We start from the raw sequence: 8,456 nt of genomic DNA on the forward strand, positions 1-8,456 counted from the left end.
TTTTTTTTTGGAGGGGGGTGCACAATGTCTTGGAAACAGTCTTAAGCCGGGGAGGCTGGCCATTTTGCTTCTCATCTCCATTATTTTTTTTCCCCTCCAGTGGTTGAATGGAGGTTGTTTTTTCTTTTTTTTCCCCCTCCTCTTATATTTTATTTCCTTCATATCAAGTAACCATAACACTGAAACTCGGAGGATGCTTTGCTTTCAAGGCGTGAGCAAATTGACTATCGTACCCATGTTGCTTTCGGTAGTCGCAGCGAAACGAAGCGAGGAGGGTTGTAGAGTGAATGGTGGGAACTGAAGTGCTTGGAAATGCAAGCGTGAAACTAAAATCGTAGAAATCCCGAAGAAAACAACTCCACTGGATCCCTCCACGAGGGAAGTGTTCTGGAGTGATAGTATCTTTTGGCGGGGGGGGTCGTTGCATGTATTAGTCCTGGTCCCACGGCACGGTTCATAAGGAAGTAGTAGCTGTTTGGTTGCATTTTCTCCTCCCTTCTTCATGTTTTCGTATGAGAGGAGACTTCCAACGAGTCACAGTCCAACACCGTTTTTTTGGAAATGTGTTCACGTAAAGTCGATACACTGCCCTGGACGCTGGAAGCTTCCTTGGGGGGGGGGGAATAAAAATAAAAACAACGAGGTAACAAGTTCTGGGGCTGGCTGCTCCGCAAGCCAGTGCTCCTGCCCTTCTTATTCCAGAAGGGATTTCGAAGCTTCCTTTAATCTTCCTCGCTGCTGTGCCTTGGCGCTGCGAGATTATGGAGCGTCCTTAATAAATGAGTCACCATGGGAAAAGCAGCTTTGGTTACCAGCGCGCGAGGAGCTTGGGCCGGGGGAGAAGAAGGAGCCGCGAGCGTGGCTTGTCGCTGACAGATCGCGTCGCTCCTCCCTATATATATACACATATATATATACTTATATATATATTTATATATATATAAAAAAAACATATATAAAGCGTTTAAAAGCGTGCGTGCGGTGAAGAGTAAGCTCCTTCTTAGCCGCAGCGCGCCGTTGCGCGGGGCCCGGCGGAGTCGCACGTGCCCGGCGGCGGCGGAGCGGTCCCGGCCCCGGCGGCGGCGCCGTCCCGGGCGGGCGCGGCGCGGAGCGGGGTTTCTTCCCCGGCCCCGGCGGCGGGTGTGAATGACTCCAAAATGGCGGCGGGGCCCCGCTGGATGCGGGGGGAGGCGGCGCCGGGCGGGAGGCGGCTTTGCTCGCACCGGGCACCGCGTGGGGGGGAGTGGGGGAAAGCACCTCGCCACCCCCCTCCCCGAACACCCCCCCCCCCCGCAATAAGGTGTTCGTGCAGGGCCACCTGCGTGTCTGCGGAGCGCGTGGCCACAAACGGGCGGAAAACGGGGCTAACGCGCAGCCCCGTGTGTCTTTGCCGTCATCCCAGGTTACGTGATCTAAGCGTTGTACAAAGGCAGCGTTTCAGGGGGAAAAAAAAAAAGAAACCGAAAAACCCACGCTCCGGAGCTGTTTGTTTAATTGCAGGCGTTGGTGAAATACGAGGCGCTGGAGGGAAAGCGGGAATCTGACATTCCTGGGGTCTTATTGTGGCCAATCCTCCTCTTTCGCAAGATGTGTTAAAGCAGGAAAAAGTTGCTATGGTACTGTTGCTTAGAGATGGATGTGAAAAAATGGCAGGGTCTGAATTGTTAATTGCCTTTTTTTGTTGTTGTTTTTACCTTTGTGAGTTTTGATCGGTGACTGGGGGAGGAAACACGCTGCCAGGAAATATCCTTCATTTCTATAATTTTACGCTTTTTTTCCAAAACAGATTTTAACGGGTGTCTTTCCAGAGCGTGCGTGTGCTTTGCTGAAGCTGATTTTACACAAGGAAGCGCACAGTTAAAATATGCTCCAGCCCCTCTGTTTTGTCTAAGGCCTAAACATTTGCCTGTGGATACAAGTATTAACGCCTCAGAGAAAATGACAAGCTGCGTCCTAAGCTCTTCCGCGGATCTCGGTGCCCAAATATTTGTTGCTCGAAAATGGTTAAGTAGGTATCTGTTGAATCAGGTTTCAGTTAGCAAGGGATCATTGTAGGTACTGTACGTGGACAATAGAGTAAGCCTTTCTTTGTATGTTGGTTACTTGAGTGGGGGAAGGGACAAGTTACACAATAATTGTATCGCAGTCTTGTTTTACCCTGGTGGGAGCTTAGCTGTGTTGGGTATATACATATGAAAGGCAGCTGCCTAAGCACGGACATGTAATGTGTAAGGCTGCCTTCTTGGAAAGAACAATTCTTTAGTTTGGAGTGAAAGTCTTTTCAGATTTAGCTGATCTTGGCTAAATCGAGTTCCCACCCATCCCCCAGCCTGAGAATAGGGTAAAGAGTATGCAAAGAGGCTGACCGAGCAGTATTGCAAAGTTGGAGCTGCAGAAACAGAAATGAGAATTTGTCAAAATATCACTCAAAATCTAAACTTGGGTACGACCCCGGGGTAGTGAATATTGGTACCTCGAAGCTTCTGTTTAGCCATATGGGTGTTTATTTTTCACGTCACTTAGGAAATACTGTAATTTCCATGTTAAAGCATATATGCAAACAGTCTTGTTGCACAGTCTCTGCTAGAAGCAAGTTTAAGAAACACAACCATGTTGAGTCTGGAGAAGCAAAATCCAAGGAAGTCTCCTAAAACTTAAAACCTAACCCATGTACTCAGTATAACCCCCCCMCACACACTAACCAGTTACTGTGGGAATCTGACTTGCTTTTGCAGTCTTTCAATTAATTTTTTAGGAAAGGAATTAAGATAAAAGAGGTGTTTTGCAGAAATGAGTTCTTTTTGGCAAAATATTTTCTAAGCTGCCCTTGCTCATTTTTGTTTTGCGTAGATTGGAATAACATTCTCTGGTTAAAATTCTCCTCTCAAATGAGAGGGGAATATTGAAGTTAGTCTTAAAAAAGTGCTGGCTTATGTGAGCAGCGTTTGGGTTTATATTTTTTCCCTTAAAATCTTTTTCCATTGCCTTGGTATTAAAACAGGTTGCAAAAGAGTGGTTTCATGTGCATATTTAAATATAGAAACTGTTGTGGACTTTCTGTTTTGTTTTCATACACGTTGAGACTTTGCAGATATTTTTTCACTTTTAAAACTTTTCTCTACTGTGCTGTATTTTGTTTTAGTTGAGTTGTTCAGGCATTCCCAAATTTTAACAGCAAACAGTGCAGGGATTGGAGGCCCGCTGTTGACATGAAATAAACAGCGAATCTGTGTTAGGGTATCAGAAATCAGTGCTGAGTGAAACAGTGGCAGCAATAATTTGGGTTTACCTAATTAATGCTGTCTTGACTGGTAGGAAGTCAGTCATTCACCATTATTGAAACAGATGCTCAGCAGCTTGCAGGACAAGCCAACTAAATATAGTAACAGTTGTCCCCAGCACAAGTGCTGCCCTTCCTTTTTTTTTTCTTCTGTGTGTTTTCTTCTAGTTATCTGAAAGAACATGGCTTTGCCCCTTTATGGGTGTTTTAAAGGGCAAAAGGAGTAAAAGCATCTTAATTAAGAGCCGGGTGACTTTGGTATGCCATCTCTTATTTTGTGGGAGAATTAAGACATTTAGAGCGGCAACCAAGTCCAGGGAAGAGACTGATGTTCAGGAAGCAAATATGTTCCTTTAAAATTGTTAGAAATAAATTGCAGATCAGAACAGTCCTAAAGAAGATAAATAACTATTAATGTTACTTTAGGACTTTTGAAAAAATTGTGTGCTGCTTTTGGCTGCATGTTGTTCTGATTTCTGTTTTGAGGAGATGTATAATTACCTTCTGCAGAAGTGGTTTACGTTTTAAATACGACTACTCTGAAGAGTCAGTCTGCAGAAAATGCCGTAATAGAGAGTCCATGTTTGTTTTTAGTAACTTCTAAGTAACATTTGCTCAGTTTACAACAAAATGTTTCATCTCACGGTTAGTAGTGTAAATTCAGCCTGGGAACATAAAATCTATGTGCTTTCTGTTTCATGCGTCACCACGAAGGGCAAAGATTGAGTATTCAGATTTTGGTCAACAGTTCTACAGATTGTATGGGAGACAGAACGCTGGTATACTGGCTTTAAGCCTCAAGAAAAAGAATCTTTGTGTGTATTTAGGATCATAGTGTAGCACCATTTTCTAACTTTTCTTTCCCCAATTAGGACACCCGCAGTTCTTTCAGTGCCTTTCCACAGAGCTAGGCTTGAGTCATAAGTAAATAGTGCTTGAGTTTTTCTAGTAAAATTCTCAGATATGTTCCCTGACTTTTATTGCTTTTATTGCTTATATAATCTAGTAGTAGTTCTTGGATATCATTTAAGATACAAACACATGGATGGTTATACTAAGTCAGCTTTGCTTATAAAGATCCCTGTCCAGATGTTATTTTAATATGAGTAGAGGACAGAAATAAGGATACAGAATGAACTATTTTTTTTCCTCTATTCATATAATTAGGTGACAATATTTTAATAGATTAGAATCAGCCTTTTCATATAAGACTCTAGGGAGAGAGGGTAAAATTTATGCCTGTGGTTTATTATAGCAATTTCTAGAGTATTAGTCAATATCAGGGCTTGGTTTTACTGAGTTTTACAAACATCTCTAGTAAGGTAATCCTATTTTTGCAGAACATAAAATCCAAAAAGATGATGGGAGGGCAGAGAGTTAACTTTTTGGTTGGGGGATTAAGGCAAAGGGATTAAATAATTTGCCTGGAATCACAAGGGAAAGAACAGTGTGGAAGACATGATGTAAGTCGTACGTTCTTGAGTCTCTGTCCTGTTCCTTAGTGCGAGTAGGCCTTGTAGTACATGTAGGTTTTTCAGTCAAGTGGCTAGTCGGCAAACGGCAGTGCTGGTTCCAGTGGTGGCTCACATCCTTGTTTTCTGCTGAGCTGCCTTTAATAATTCTGTTCCTGGTATTGATTCACTGAACTCCATAAACAGCACAGACATCCACCTCTTTGGTTTAGTGTGGATGTTACAGAGCAGTTTTGTCTGCAGCCACCTACTTCTTCCCCCAAGACTGAGTCATTTTGAGGAAGGCTCTTCAACAGTTTAAGATTCATAAATCCTCTGGCTGCTCCAGATTTTGTTCCTTGCATGTACTTGAGGTTGCAGCTTGTTGACGCCAAACTGGCCAGGGAAATGCCTATGTAATCAGTTCAAAGAAACTTAATGAAAAGCTGCAAAGAACACGGATTTGGACTAAGCTTCCATTAAGTGTTTTTGTATGCTTAGCCGTGTAAGAAAGATAAGTTGATGTCACTTGGTTACAGAATTCTATGATCTGGTGGGCTGTTTTAGCATTGTTTCTTCTCTGAAGTTTCTTCAGAGGTCCTGGTTGCATTTATTTGTGATTTGATGGGACCAGCTTCTGTTATCACTGAAAGACTGCTCCTAAGTTGAGTTGGCTTTTGGTATTTCTTGTCCTTATTCTAAATTCCTTTGATACAACAATAAAGTAATCTTAATGCCCTTTCTTATGCATTGCTGTATGTGCATCTCAGTCATTTAAAAGCTAAGTACTTACTAAAGGCAGTCCTCCTAGATGTATTTGTAAAGCAGATGTTTGTTGAAACTTAATAGTTGTAATGCTGAATCTGGGTCGATTGGAAGCATTTGATTCCATTTGGAATCCATTCTTTTAAATGATAAAACAGACTTGGGTTTTGAGAACTTAACAGTCATTGTGAGGCTTACCAGGGATATTCAATCCATTCATCAAGTTAAAACAGTGGATTAGAACAGACTTAAAATGTTCAAGTTGTTTTGTTATAGTCTTGTTGACTATTTTTTTTTCCCCTTGCTTTTCATGGGACAGAAAGTCATGCCAAGTTCTCTGGCAGATGACCTTGTTGCTGTCTTAAGGTGTGTCCAAAATTAGGTCCTTTGCTGAGGGCGTTAGCTAGCCTTAGAAGCTAGCCCTTAGAAAAAGCATTAGCTAGCATTTTGTCAAAAAGGAAATAAATATCCAAATGAATAGAGGGCAGGTTCCAGTTTTTAGACAAGTTAGTGAGTCAGGATAATCCTGGGCCTCCTCAGGACTTTTGTTTTCATGAGCTAATGTGTTGCAACGGTGGACTGTCTTGCTGTTGTGGTGGTTTCGCCCCATAGCTAGCTTAGGAACAGGAGGAGAAGACACTTTTTGCACCTGAAGATGCACCTGAGAAATAATATCAAAACAAGGTGTACTGAGAATGGGAATGGCAGGCAGAAATAAAACTGAGGGTTACTCCTCTTAGACTACTTAAGCCAAGGTTTCAGGAGGGTTGCCGGCAGCGGTTCTGTAAGCTGTTAGTTTGCTAGTGGGGCAGATAAATTCTAGATAGATACTGAGAAGCAAGCATTTGAGAGGTATTTTGTATGTGTTTTTTATTAAGTTCAGTGAATTTGCTGAGGTCCGAGAATGCCCTGAAACTGAAGACTTCAAAGGAGGACATTCTTAAACAATGAACTAAGGAATAAACCAGAAAATATGATTACCCTCCATAATAAGATTTTGAGTTTAGCTGCCTCTTCGGCATGCCAATTTAAAAATGTCTTGGGAAGAATATGAGCCTGAAGATGGAAATTTAAACTGTACACCCAGCCTCGTGGCTTATCTTCAGCTGAGTCTTTGTAGTGTTCTGAAGATTATTGAAATGGTTAATGAAAAGCAGGCAAAAGCTGCTGCTTTGTCACCTGAGCTAACAAGTCACTAGTTCTCACCTGATGATTCCTATGTGCTGGAGTAGTGCAGGAGGTTTTGCCTTTCTGTATGCCTGGAGTGCTCTCGGTGTTCTCTTTGCGGGTGAGTAGTATCAGCTCTGGTCTCCTCGAGTCTGAGAAAGTGTGTCTAATTCTGTTTGCAGTAATATTTTAAGATGTGATGACGACTTCTATATAATGAAGAAAGCACAGTGACTGCTTTGGTTTCTGTATTTTGATAGTTATTGTTTAGCCTACTGCGCTGTGTAATCGTCTCGTGCAATCTGTAAAATCTTGTAGTGTGAAGATAACACCCTTTAATAAAAGAATAAACATCGTTACAGACTTTTCACAAATATACCACAGTATATTCCAGGGACTGCTAGAATCTAATCTGTTAAAAGAACAGATCTAATATAAAGACTGCATCTCTGAATTCAATTGAAACAACATACTTCTCAGGACAGAATTTTTGGAAATGTATCTTGCAGCATTTTATGTGGCTGGCTTTGTACTGTATTTTGTATATTCATATGTTGTCTGGGGTCCAAACATTCACGGTGACTTGGGTGGGAGTGCAGCAGTATGTGGGGTACAAAAGGAACATTAATTTCCCATTCAGACAAACTAACCATGTGAGGAGAGCAGCCATCTACCTATGACCAGCTTCTGTTTAAAGACAGACATCTTTTAAGAATAAAAGGGAGCTTTTTATGCTTCCTTTCTCTTCCCTTTTAAATTAAACTTAACAATTTAAAATTAAAAGCACTTTTTAGCACACTTAGATATGAAACTTGAACTTCCAAATCGGACCAAAATGCACTGAACGTGCTCTGATAAAAACATTGAAAAGCCAGGCAATTCCAAACATCTTTAGAAGAAGCATGAATAGGTGATCTACACCACTGTCTGTTCAATGCTGGTAGCTTTCTCTACAGATGGAGAAATGTATCTTGTTTGTATGCTCCTTTTGGATATTCTCTAATCCAAATATAATAGCATATATGTCTTTTGTTGCCCTCTGATGTGACAGGAAATCAGAGCTGGGCTCAGACCATGTTTTTGTCCCTAAGGTGGTCAGGTGCACAATCAGTGCTGGTTTTGAACTAATCTTTTAGCTCAGTAAAGAAAGAGTACTTCCAGATGGTAACTTTTTTTTTTTTTTTAAGCAAGTAGTGAATCAGAGAGAGTGTTCCTTCAGTATTTCTCCAAGTATAAAACTGAGCTGATAATGAATCCCATGGATAGAAATCGTTAAGAATAACTTAATGTCCCTGTCATAGATTTTCCCAACTGTGGTACATGCATCTTTGGTGATATGTACACTGCTTCCGCGTGGCACAAAGCACCGAGCTGTGGCTTCCATCTGCTGTTGCTGCCGGTGTGAATACCTCCCATCCTCATTAATAGCGATGGCTGCCAAAGTGCACATGGAGGCTTATTTAAATGTTCCATCTTTAGACTTACTGTGGCAGCTGTGGGTGTCCTGCAAGAGTTAATAGGGCAAAATAAGAAAAATAAATTGGCAAGTTGTATGTTTAGAGTAGGCATCTTTAGAGGGAGAAGTCTTCCGGCCTTATTAACGTCCTAACTGTGAGAAGAATACGAGCTAAGCACCTTGCTTGTATACATAATCAACATCTGACTTCATTTCAGGAATGTGTACTTGCATGCTTGAGACACTGTTCTTGAAAATCCCATCTCAATATGTGTCTGGACACCTAATGATGTGCACAGCACCTTTATTGTATGAAAGTCTAAATAAACCTTTGGTG

General features: G+C 41.7%; 1 long non-coding RNA gene across 1 annotated transcript; it reads right to left on the minus strand.

The window, feature by feature from the left end:
* Window positions 1-4,507: 4,507 nt before the first annotated feature.
* Window positions 4,508-6,787, minus strand: LOC112977487. Its single transcript, XR_003257517.1, has 2 exons — window positions 6,703-6,787; window positions 4,508-6,157 (listed from the first exon to the last, which is right to left on the minus strand). It is a non-coding gene; the product is annotated as an uncharacterized LOC112977487 (long non-coding RNA).
* Window positions 6,788-8,456: the final 1,669 nt, after the last annotated feature.

This window comes from Apteryx rowi, unplaced genomic scaffold (genome assembly GCF_003343035.1).
Source record: "Apteryx rowi isolate R43461 unplaced genomic scaffold, aptRow1 scaffold_835, whole genome shotgun sequence".
In the NCBI taxonomy this organism is placed as follows: domain Eukaryota; kingdom Metazoa; phylum Chordata; class Aves; order Apterygiformes; family Apterygidae; genus Apteryx; species Apteryx rowi.